Genomic DNA, 13528 nt, shown 5'->3' on the forward strand with positions numbered 1-13528 from the left:
TTTCCCATTTTTCAATAAAATATTCCTCGTTTTCATCTAAGATCTCATAAGAATGGCTTTTATTGTCTGTATTTTTACCAACATTTTTGTTAATAACTATGTAAATGATTTCTAAGAAGATTCAAGCTTCCTCTATAGCTTTCCTCTTCTTCTGAGCCCTCAATGGAATCACCCTTAATAGCTCCGTTCAAGGAAATACAGGCTTTTTCTAGCTTGTTCCTCCAAATTCTTCCAGCCTCTCTCCATTAACAAGTTCCAAAGCTTCTTCCACATTTTTAGGATTTGTTATAAGAACGCTCCACTTTTCTGGTACGTATAAATGTTATTTTACTTGCAAACAGGTTATTTGCAGATGAAATTAAGGCTTTTAGGATGAAATCATGCTAGAGTTAGGGTGCGCCCTATGTCCAGCAGTGTTCCTATGTGAGATAGCAAAGAAGAAAACATAGAGACACAAGTAAAGAAAGGTCATGTAAAGACAAAGGCAGAGATTGGAATAATTCATTGACAAATTGAGGAACATCAGGGATTATCAGCATCCACCAGAAGCTGAAATGAAAATTCAAGAAATAAATTGTCTCCTAGAGCCTTTGAAACAAGCATAGCTGTGCCAACACTTCGATTTCAAACTTCTAACCTCCAGATCCGTGATAAAATATATTTATGTTGTTCTAAGCCACCTAGTTTGTAGAAATTTGTTAGAGCAACCCTAGGAAACATACAGATTTTGGTTGTTGGATGTTATGTGGTGCTGTAACAAATACCTAAAAACGTGAAAGTGGCTTTGACATTGGATAATGGGTAGAGGCTAGAGGAGCTTTGAGACACGTAATACAATATGCCTAGATTACCTTGAAGAGATTTTTGGTACAAATACGGACATTAAAGAACATTCAAATGAGGGATCAGAAAGAAATGAAGAGAAGTATAGAGAAAGCTTCTCTGATCTTAAAAATATATGTCATTACGAACCAAATGTTAGTATGAATGTTAAGAGTGCTTCTGGTGAGGACTCAGAAGGAAATGAGAAATACATTATTGGAAAATGTAGGAAAAGTGATCCTTGTTATAAAGTGATACAAACATGATTGAATTGTGTTCTATTGTTGGGTGGAAAGCAGTGCTTATAAGTGATGAACCTGGATATTTAGCTCAAGAGATTTACAAGTATTTCAACAATAACCTGCTTTCTTCTTGCTGATTCTAGTGAATTGTGAGGAAAAAAGAAATAAATTGAGGAAAAAAGTGTTAAGAAAAATAAGCCAGAACTTGATGTTTTGGGAAACTTATAGGCTATCCAGATTGTGAAAGTTGCTGATATTAAAGGATGTTGGCAAAATGGCAGAATAGGAATTTCTAGCCCTCAAATCCCCACAGGAACATTGATTTTAAATTCCCTGTTCAAGAAGCATGTGTTGGAAAGAAGGCCTAGAGTGTAGCTGAAATAGCTTTGCTTAAGAAATTATGTATATGACACATGGACCCAATCAATACTCTCAGCAGAAGCCAGGAAGAGTGATGGAGTTACCCAGAAAGGATCTATGAAGAATCATCTCATCCAATAGGGTATATCCACTTCACATCCATGGGAAAATAATGAGGTTTTTCAGAAGGTTGTATCAGCAAAAACTTCGCCAAATTGAAATAAAGGAGAGAAAGAGAAAGAACTAAGTGAAATAGGGCAGCAGGACATCTAAACTTTCTCAAGAAGGAAATGGGCTGACATAGCTACTCTTCAAGAAAAAGGAAAAATGACTAAGGGCAGAGCCACAGATGCAGAGACAGAGACAAAGAGGCAAGTTAAAGGACAAGGCAAAGGCCGGCTGCGCCCTCTCTGTGGGCCCAGAAGCAGGGGTCAAAGTGTACCCACCACTGGTTCAGAGAACAGAGTCATAACAGGCCCAGATGGTAGAGAGTTGAGGATTATTTTCAGGCCTTGAAACTTGGTGGAATTTACCTTGTTAGATTTCAATTTTTCCTGTGACTAGTGACTTCTCTATTTTTTTTATAACTTTTCCTTTTGTAATGGAGATATCCTTATATCTGTTCGATCATTGTGTTCTGAAAGTAAACAACTTATTTTCAAGATTCACAAATCCACAGGTGGTGAGAAATTTTGAATGGTCAAATTCATACTCCCACCTATACCTGATATAGATGATGTAGAGGGTGACATTTTGGTGATTTAGAATGTGATATTTAGACTTATTAAAATATCAGCTCAGCTATTAACTGAGACGGTATTTAGATAAGTTTCAGCTTAGAGTGGATGCTGTAGATGAGTTGAGAATTTTGAGGATGTTGGAATTGAGTGAACATATTTTGCATTTGCAATAAACATAAATTTTAGAGGATAAGGGGGTAGACTATAGTTGATTGAAGTGACTTCCAAAAGATATGTTCAAGTCCTAATTCCCAATATCTTTGAACGTGACATTATCTGGAAATAGATACTTTGCAGATGTGATGAAGTTAATGATCTCTACATGAGACAATCCTGAATTTAGGATGAGCCTTATATCCAATCACAGTGTCCCTATAAAAGACAGAAAAGGAGAAGACAGAGACAGATAAGATGGAAAAACCCATGTGAATACAAAGGCAGAGACTGAAGTGGTACATTTATAAGCCAAGAAACAGTAATGAGTGCTTGCATTACCAGAAGCTAAGTCAAGGACAGATTGTCTCTTGGAGACAATACACTTTCAGAGAAAGTGTATTCCTGCCAACACTTTGATTTTAAACTTCTAGCCTCCAGAACTCTAAGAAAAGGAGTTTCTCTTGCTGTAAGCCACCTAGTTTTGGGAAAAAAACAATTGCTACGGTTTATGTATTTGATTCCTCCTAATCTCATGTTGAAATTTGAACCCCAAGGTTTTAGTTTGGGCCTAATTGGAGGTGTTTGCATCATGGGAGCACGTGTGGCTTGGGTCTTTGCAGAAATGAATTTAATTCTAGCTCTGTTAGTTCCGGCAAGAACTGGTTGTTAAAAAGAGCCTGGTACCTCTCTCCCCTCTCTTACTTCCTGTTATGTGATCTTTATACAGCAGCTCTACCCTGAGTAGAAGCAGCTTGTGGCTCTCGCCAGATGCAGATGCCAGCACTTTGCTTATTTTACAGCCTGAAAAACCATGATCCAATGGAAACATTTTTATTTATAAATTGCCCAGCCATAAGTATTCCTTTATAGCAACACAAATGGACTAAGACACTAATAATATTTCTAATTAGCAGGTTTATTGTGGTGATTAAATGAGATAATATATGCAAAATATCTGTAAAATAAGCATGTAATCAATAGTGATTATTACTAGCATAAGAAAATTGATCAAGAAACCAAATTATTTATGTAAGGAAATCAATATGATAATCATAAGAGGTACTAAAAGCATCAGATAAAAGTTATCACTTGCTGCCAATAAAAATGAATACACATTAAGACTATAAGAAACTCTCTTTACATGGTAAAGAATAACTATTCCCAAAGAAGAGAAGCGATATACTTAATATTGCTAATTTCCTGTACAAACCATAGAGACTTGACCAGTGGAAAATAGGAAGAAAATACTGTTATTTTAAAAAGTCATTTCCTGAAATATCTGAAATGCTTATTTTAGCAAGCCATGCTGTATTATTTATAAATAATTATATATGGGAAATATAGAACAGAAATATGAGGGATTAACTGGGTAATATCAATGATGGTAGTTATCTGATACATTAGCATAATGCTTCTATCTGCATTGCATAGATGGATTTGCTAAAAGTTTCAAAAGATTATTGAGAGTTTCAGGTCACTTTCCTGTAGCTGGACATTATTTGTTAGTGATTTGTATAATTGTGGCCAATGCAATGAGCCTTGAAGAGGTAAGTACATGAAAAGGTGTTTTAAGGGAAGCAACTTGTATGTTCTTATTTGCTGATAGCTTGAATGAGTGATGGAATATCTAAAAGAGTTATGTATAAAACGATGTCACTTTTCTATATGTTAACATACATACTCAGAAAATATCAATAAATTCCAACAAAATTTGTTTCAAAACACAATAATTTTCTTCTTTACGTTAAGTTGAATATATGTGAGACTTTGAAAGCCAGAAAATACTACAGCAACAGGGGAAATCAACTGTAGCAGATGTTAGACTACAGAGGACTATAGAAATTATATTAATAATTTCAGAGGAAAAGAGGTTGTGTTATTCTAAAAATTGACCTGATTTTATATTGTTTATAAATATATTAAAATAAGATATCTCAAAGTAATATACAAATGATTTATTTAATAGTTTTCAGATAATTGGATAGAAGCTTTAAGAAAAAAATTGATTTTAAAAATTCTGTTTAGACATATTTTGCATCAAATCAAAATGAACTCAAGAAGAATTAAGGAATTACACGTTACACTATGCCATAGAAAAGCTAGCAGAAAACAGAATAAGTTATATATAAACTCCTTAGATGTCTAAATACCTTCTACAATTTGAAGCAATGAGAAAAATTTACAAGGAAAGATTGACATATTCAATTATATAAAATGTGAGACAGCTATTCAACAGAACATGAAATGAAAATAAAATAGAAAACGATATACTGGTATCAAGTTTGACATATCAAGGATTAACATTAATAATGAACAAAAAGAGGACCCTAATTTCATAGGCATATAATTAAAATGCCAATGAATAAAGGAAATGAACAGATAGCAAACAGAAAATAACAAAGAGAACATAAGAAAAATAATCAGCCTCACAAATAAGTAAAGCAGTGTAATTTGAAACAATAATGAGATGCTATTTACACCTGTTAAATTAGAAAAATTGACTGTACTCAAAGAAGGTAAGCCTGTGATTAAATTAGTACACTGTTGCTCTGGTGCAGTGTAAATTATTATAACAAGTAAAGTAATTTGGCAATATATATCGAGCCACAAAATTTTGACCACTTTCTTTTACTCTTGGAAATGGAGCCTAAGGAAATATTTGTTAAAGCATTATCTATAATAGCAAAGATTTGGAACCCAGATATCTGTCCAAAAATAGTTGAATAAGTAAATTACAGCATAGAAAGTAGGGATTAAATTATAGTTTAAATGTAACAGTACGGAAAATATGTTTGAGGCATTACTAAGTAAAACTAAGATATCATTTAGAGAACATTAAATATATAAATAAAAATATGTAAGTACAGATATTAAGTTAACAAGTATTTATTCTAACAGTCTGAATTTTACTCTTGGGAGTTGTGCTTAGTATGCAACTACATATATTATCACTTCTAATCAAGGCATAAAACTAAGCAACCAACATTTAGTTTTAAAAAACTAATTGCATTAAACAGAAGGATAACATATGATCTAACATATCTTCCCTGACATAAGTCACTATTAGCTGTATGCCTAGACAATGAGCATTAGAAATATCTTGAAGAAAATATCTAATTCCTTTCAAGAATTAGTGAAAAACTTTGTGTAACTGATTTTTCAATATTTTCAACTTAGTGCCTCAACATTGTATTTACTTTGGTAGTATTAAAACATTATTTCTATGACTTTGAGAATGATTGTATAATCATTGCTTGTTGATGTTAGCAATAGTTTAACATAGTTACAATTTGCAGCTCATTTAAAATATGCAAATTCGTCTTCACTTTTCTGTCTTCAAAGTATTGATTTCTAGCTATGTGAAAAAAGTTGGAAACTTAATCAATATGTGCAGAAAATAATTCCCATTGGTGTGCATATAACACTTAATTTCAAACCACAGTATTACCCAATTAAAAGGAGGCTGTCTTAATGTCTAGATATGTGCACTAACATAGACAAAGCATTCAATCGATTAATATGTTTAAACTTTCAAAGATACTTGTTTTCTTTATTTATAAAATAGAACAACAACAAAAGTAGCTAAGTTGTAGGTCTTGATCTATGACAACCAAGTCTGTTACAGTCCTGTGTCCACTACTCTTAGCCTCACAATCTCAGTTGTCATCAACTCTTACTGCTGCCAGTAAAGGTGGTGGCAGAGAGGTACATGAATTAGTTTCAATGCAAGTCTTTTTCAGAGAATAAAGAAATAAGGAAGAAAGAAAGAAAAAAGAAGAAAAGAAGGTAGCAGCATGATATACTCATTAAAGTTATGGATTCTAAAACTACATTACTCTAGTGCAACTGCTATTTATTTAATTTTGTAGTAATTTACCCTGAGTAAGTTACTGTTTGCACCAAATATTTCACAGATTCTATTAAAAAGATTTCTGTTTTTGCTAGCTGCATCTTTTGCCACTAGACCTCTTTTTTCTTCTATGTGAGCCTCAGTTACTTAATAAGCCGTAAAGATACGTTTGCTACCATCATTAAGAAAAAGTACCAATTCAGATGGATTCCACAGTTTTTATATAAATAATTTTTATTATACAGACATGATTATTTTTAAACTACTTCTTTGAGGTACACTTTACATACAAAAGGTTATAGATATTTAATATATACAACTTGGTGAGTTTGGAGATAAGTACAAACCTAAGACATCATCATCATGATCAAGGCAAGAACCGTATCCGTCACTCCAAAAGTGCCCTTCCACCATCTTTGTCTTTTTTAGTCTAGCTTAGTTTAGTTTTTTCCTTTTGTGCTAAGATCACTTAACATAAGATCTATCCTTTTAGCAAAATGTTAAGTACACTGTATAGTAATCTTAATCATAGGCCTATGCTGTATAGTAGATCTCCAGAAATTGTTTTGCATAATCGAAACTTTGTACCTTTGACCAAGACCTTCCAATTATTCCCAAACTCCAACTTCTTGACACCACCATTTTACTTTATGCTTCTATGAGTTTGGCTATTTTCAATTCCATATATAAGTAAGTTCATGTCGTAATTGTTTTTCTGTGTCTGGCTTATTTAACTTAACATAATGTCTTCCAGGTCCATCTATGTTGTCCTAAATGATAGGATTTCCTTCTTTTTAAAGGCTGAATAATTTTGTGTTAATATGTATGTATCATATTTTCTTATCCATTAATCTGTTGATAGACATTTAGGTTGTTTTCATATCTTGGCTATTGTGAATAATGGTGGAATCAAAAGAAGTGTCACTATGAGATCCAGACTTCAATTCCTTTGGATATATACTGACAAGCAGCATTCCTGAATCACATGGTAAGCAAACTGAATACAACAGCACATTAGGATCATACACCATGACCAAGTAGGATTTGTTTTTGTGATGCAAGGATGGTTCAAGATATACAAATCAATCAATGTGATAACACAACAGTAAAAGAATAAAAGATTAAAAACATACAATCATATAAATAGAAAGCATTTGACACAGTTCAATATTCTTTCATAAGAAAAACTCTCAGCAACTTAGGTACAGAAGGAATTTCAATACAGTAAAGACCACTTATAAAAACCCACAGCTAACATCATGCTTAACAGTGAAAAGCTGAAAGCCTTCACCCTAAGATCTGGAAAGGCACAAGTATGCCTGCTTTCACTTTTTCTACTCAATATACGACTGGAAGTTCTAGCTAGAGCAGTTCGGCAATAAAAACAATGAAGAGATCCACATTGTAAAAAAGGAAAATAATCTCTGCTTGAAGATGACATAATCTTATATGTAGAAAACCCTAAAACTCCACAAAAGAATAAAACAGAACCAATAAGCAAATTTAGTAAAGTCACAGGATACAAAAATCAACATACGAAAATGAGTTGTGTTTCTATACACTAATAATGACCTACTCAAAAAGAAAATTAAGAAAACAGTTTCATTCATAACAATATCAATGAAGATAAGTTAATTAGGAATAAATTTAAGAAGTGAAAAACTTGCATATTGAGAACTATAACATTGATAAAATAAATAAACACAAATAAATGGAAGGATATCCATTGGTAGAAGAAATATTAATAAAATGTCCATAAATCCTAAAGCAATCTACAGGTTTGATACAATTCTTATCAAAACCCCAATGGCATATTTTACAAAAATAGAAAAAATAATTCAAAAATATATTTGTGACCACAAGAATATTCCAGAAAGCCAAAGCAATTGTAAGCAAGAAGAACAAAACTTCCTGACTTCAAAACATATTACAAAGCTATAGTAAGCAAAACAGTGTAATACTGGCATAAAAGCAAACATATCGACCAATGTAAGAGAGTCCAGAGTCAAGAAATAAACCCACACATATATGATCACCTGATCTTCAACAAGGTTGTGAAGAATATGCAATAGAAAAAAGCTTGTCTGTTAAACATAAAACCTGACACAATAAAACTCTTAGAAGAAAACATAAGGAAAATGCTGCTAGACTTTGGTCTTGGCAATGATTTTATCAATATAACACCAAAAACACATGCAGCAAAAGCAATAATAAACAAGTGGGACTAGGTCAACCTATAAAGCTTCTGCACAGAAAAAGAAACAACTAACAAAAGAAAAAGACAGTTTACAGTATGGGAGAAAATATTTGCAGACCATATATGTGATATTAATATCTAAAAATATATATGGAACTCCTATAAGTCAATAGCAAGAAAAAGAAGAAAAAACAAAATAACCCATTTTAAAAAGGAGTGAAAGACTTGACTAGGCATTTATCCAAAGGAGACATAAAAATGGCAAACAGATACATGAAAAGATGCTCAAGATCACTAGTCATCAAGGAAATGTAAAGCAAAACCACAATGAGATATAATCACCCACTTGTTAAAATGGCTATTATCAAAAAGACAAGACATAAAAAGTGTTGGTGATGGTCTAGACCAAAGGGAACCCTTGTACAATTTTGGTGAAAATGTTAATTGGTACAGTTACAATTATTTTAAAATTCTTATTACGAATTCTTTTTTGACTTTTTGCATTTTAGCAATGTTTTTAAATTTCCAAATGTGTAGGGTTTTGATTATTTCATTGAGATTATAGATCATAGATTGTATGATACAAATTATTTAAATGTTTTGAGAATGCTCTGTGATCTTCCATATGATCAATTTTCCCAAATATTTTATGCATATTTTAGAATATTGTGTTTTTAAAAACTGTTGGAGGCAAGATTTTATATATGTACCTTTTTTTAAGTGTGTTAATTGTGTTATTCAAATCTTCTGTATAGTTACTATTGTAATAGTCTCTTGACCTATAATTATTTGAGAGAGGTATGATGACTTTTCCTACTATGGAGTAGAATTATTGATTTTTCTTTTAATTCTATCCATTACTACTTTATACATTGAAGGCTATGTTATTAGGCACTACAAATTTATTTTTAAAATTCCAACCTTTATTTATAATTGATAAATTATAATTATACATATTTATGAGGAACAGTGTATTTTTTCAATCCACATATAAGTTGCGTAACGTCCAAATCAAGATAATTATCACATAGACTACTTTAAACACCTATCATTTCTTTGGATGATAACATTCAAAATCCTCTTTTAGCTATCTTGAAATGTATAATACATTTTTATTAGCTATAGTCACCCTATAGTGTCACAAGCTTAGATTTGTTATACTTTCCTAGTGAATCAGGCCTTTTGTTATTAATGGATATTCATTAGCCCATATGAGTTTTATAACTTTCTATTTTTTGATATTAATATAGCTACCTCAGCTCTCTTTTGGTTAATATTTCCTAGTATCAGCATTTGCACCCATGATATCCTCAGACTTCATGTTCTGTTACTATTTAGCTCTCAAATCTCAACTCACTGTTATTTTATAAGTTACTTGTTTTTGGTTTTGGCCCTTTTAGTGGGTGTTCAAAAATCCATTTAAATAACTTGTGTTTTTATTTATTTACTATCTAAATATAATGTTTAGAATATCTTGTCTGTCATTCTACCAAAGCAGAAATCCTTGCTAGACTTTAGATTTTAATATTGATCTAAATAAGCTATCTTATTTAAATCATATGACCATACATGGAATTTTAATCTAGTATGGTATATGTTTCTCTTAAGGCTGAAAGCAGCCTAAAATTCCCTTCAGCATATAAATCCATCACAAATTAAATATTCATTTCATTCTGAAGTAGCCCATGGATTCTAGTGTGTTCTGCTTTCCCTTACTGTGTTCTGTACCTTGCTTACAGAATCCTATAACCTAGAGTGAGAAAGCGAAAGCCAAGAAAAATTGTATGGCACTCCTGTAGGAGAGCATAATCAAAGACATACTCCTTGAAAACTATAACATATTTGAATAATTTTTGAACATCCTTAAACAATACTATGTTTTAAACATTTAACCTATGTATTTAACATGCCAGTTAAATGTCATAATTTGATTTTGGTGTAGATTTGTGCTGTCTAATAAAGTAGCCACTAGCCACATATGGTTATTGAACACTTGAAATGTGGCTAGTCTGAATTGACATATGCTATAATTATAAAATTTATACCAGATTTCAAAGACTTACTACAATAAAAAATGTAAAATAGTATTAGTTATATTGATTATTTTACATATACTACATCAAATAAAATATATTATCAAAATCAATTTTATGTGTTTTATTTTGCTTTTTAATGTGTCTACTTAAGTTTTTTAAATTTTATTTTAAGTTCTGGAATACAACTGCAGAATGTGTAGGTTTGTTACATAGGTATATGTGTGCCATGATGGTTTGCTACACTTATCAACACGTCATTTAGGTTTAAGCCCCACATGCATTAGCTAAAATTACTCATGATTCACATTGTAGTTCACATTATACTTTTATGAAACAGTGCTGGGCTAGGGCAGGGTTCTTTATAAAATAATTTAAAACTTTTTCACAGTTTTATTAAAGTATGATTTATAAACATTACATTCACCTGTTGTAAGCATGCAATTCAGTTACTTTTAGAAATAATTATAGAGTCATGAAACCATCACACAATCCAGGTATAATATTTCCTTCACCTAAAATTTTCCATGTGCCCATTTGTAAGTCAATATTCTATAGCAAATATTACTGATCTGGGGGCGCTTAAATCAGAAATTCCTTCACTTAGATGGGAAGAAAATTAGTTCTGTATTTTCACTTACTTCTAAGTGAAACTTAGCATTATGAGCTTAGGCCATAAACTCATATAGTATTAACAGAGCCAGTGATGTTGACCAATAAATGTATTTCAAGATATTTGAATAATATCAATTTTATAATAAATCCAAAGATATTTTAAGACATTTGTAACAGCTATAATATGATGTAGAGATGCCATTATACAATGACACTGTACAAATAACAGATATAATATGATGTAGAAATTATAGCTGTTACAAATATCTTGAAGTATATTTGTACTTATTATGAAATTGAAGTTGTCATTTATTATTCCAAAAGCTAGATCTTATTATTTACTGTATTAATGAATAACACATTGTATTAATGTATGACTCACAAATGTGAGTCACATTATATCTCTATTGGATAGAACTACGCTAGAAAATCATAGCCAAATTTAACTAGACTGTCTTTTACTTGTGATCAAAGATTGGAAAATGAAATGACATTTCTACATCATATTATAGCTCTTACAAATATCTTGAAACACTTTTGTATTTATTATGAAATTGAAATTATGTCATTTATTATTCCAACCACTAGATCTTATTATTTACTATATTAATGAGTAAGCACATTGTATTAATATATGACTCACAAATGTGAACCACATTATATCTCTATTAGACAGAACTAGGCTAGAAAATCATAGCCAGATTTAACTAGACTGTCTTTTACATGGAATCAATGAATGGACTTTGGGAGGTCTGTAACCTTCTTTGAAATTCTATGCAAAACTGTATGAGGCTGTGCATATGGTAATCTTTATTTCAACAAATATGCAAAGGACTTGAAGTCCTACCCTTCAACAACAGATTAAAAACAACTATCTTAGACAACAATACTTACTGATTTGCATTGCCACAGACTAAAACCATATAATGTTGAAGTTGAAAAATAAATCTTGAAAATTGATCATATGTTTAAAAAATTTATTCACTGCTTTAATTAACATTTATTGCATGTGTACTAGTGTGGCAATAATTATTGTTGCCACTCATTTCTAGTAATGTGATTTCATGGCACAAAAAAAGAACAAGGGAATATAGAAATGAATAGTGGTCAGCTTCTGGGTTGTAGTAACAATATGGCTATTTTAAGTTCATAGATTCATATAATTCATGCTGATATTCAGTCAAGCTAAAATGTTATATAATAACTCAAAAACAGATACTGCAGTGGTCTGTCTGAGAAGGCCATGGTGCTCAGAGACTCAGGAATAAGATTCTGAGTTACACAACCAGATAAGCCACTGAGATCAGCAGAGGTGCTGGCTGAGGATGAGGGGCAGTGGTGTCCTGGAACTTGCTCACACCACCAACTAATAATTTAATCGTTAGTGTCACTTCCCAACTCCACATTCAGTGGTTTCAACTTGGTAGGTTGAATTAAGCCATGGTGGAAGCCTTTGCACAACAAAAAATTGGAAAATGCTACAAACCAGTCATTTTTTAAAAATTGGTTGTCAAACATTGCCACTAAGATGGCCTTTAGTAGGTAAATGAATAAACAAACTGTAGTGCATTCAGACAATGGAAATGAGCTATCCAGCCATGAAAAGGCATGCAGGAATTTTAAATGCATATTGCTAAGTGAAAGAAGCTAATCTGAAAAGGTTACACTGTATGACTCAAACTATGTGACATTTTGGAAAAGGGAAAACTATGAAGACAGTAAAAAAAGTAGTGGTTGTTAGGGGCTGGGGAGTGGGAGGATGAATAGATTAGCAGAGGATTTTTAGGACAGTGAAACTACTCTGTATAATACCATAATGGTGGATACACGTCATTTTACATTTGTTCAAACTTACAGGATGTGCAACATCAAGAGTGGACTCTTAATGTTAACTATGGTCTTTGGAGTATTGTGATATGCCAATGTAGGTTAATCAGTTGTAATAAATGTATGTCTCTAGTGGAGCAAATTGATAATGGGGAAGGCTATGTATGTGTGGGGATAGGGGTATAAGGGAAAACTCTGTCCTTTTTCTCATTTTTACTATAAGCCTAAAACTACTTTTAAAAATATAATATTTTAGAAAATTACCAGTATATCACTGACGAGAGAACTCTAAAATAGATAGAAGAAAAGGGTATTGTGTAACAATTTTGTCCCTAAAACCGACTACAAGGAAGGGGACAATAATTCATTGCACTAACTTGTCTCTAACTTTGGGAGAAGTGATGCCCACAAGAATCCTAAAGGCGCTGCTTCAGTATTTGACAAGGAAGAAAATATGAGTGCTTCAGGGAATGGACTGTGGTGGACAATGTGGTTTACCACTCAGCATCCTCTTCAGAAATGAAGGAATTTTTATCCCAACTACTGAGAATGCTTCAAGTACACAGGCACCAGCTGTCATCCTCCATTTAAGATTGTCTCAGCTGAAGACAGTTGCCTTAACTGAGGTCACGAGTAACCCACATTCAATGACTGATTGATACAAGGGTATAACATCCTGGTACACT

Source organism: Sapajus apella, unplaced genomic scaffold (genome assembly GCF_009761245.1).
Source record: "Sapajus apella isolate SASKATOON/1434 unplaced genomic scaffold, GSC_monkey_1.0 scaffold176, whole genome shotgun sequence".
In the NCBI taxonomy this organism is placed as follows: domain Eukaryota; kingdom Metazoa; phylum Chordata; class Mammalia; order Primates; family Cebidae; genus Sapajus; species Sapajus apella.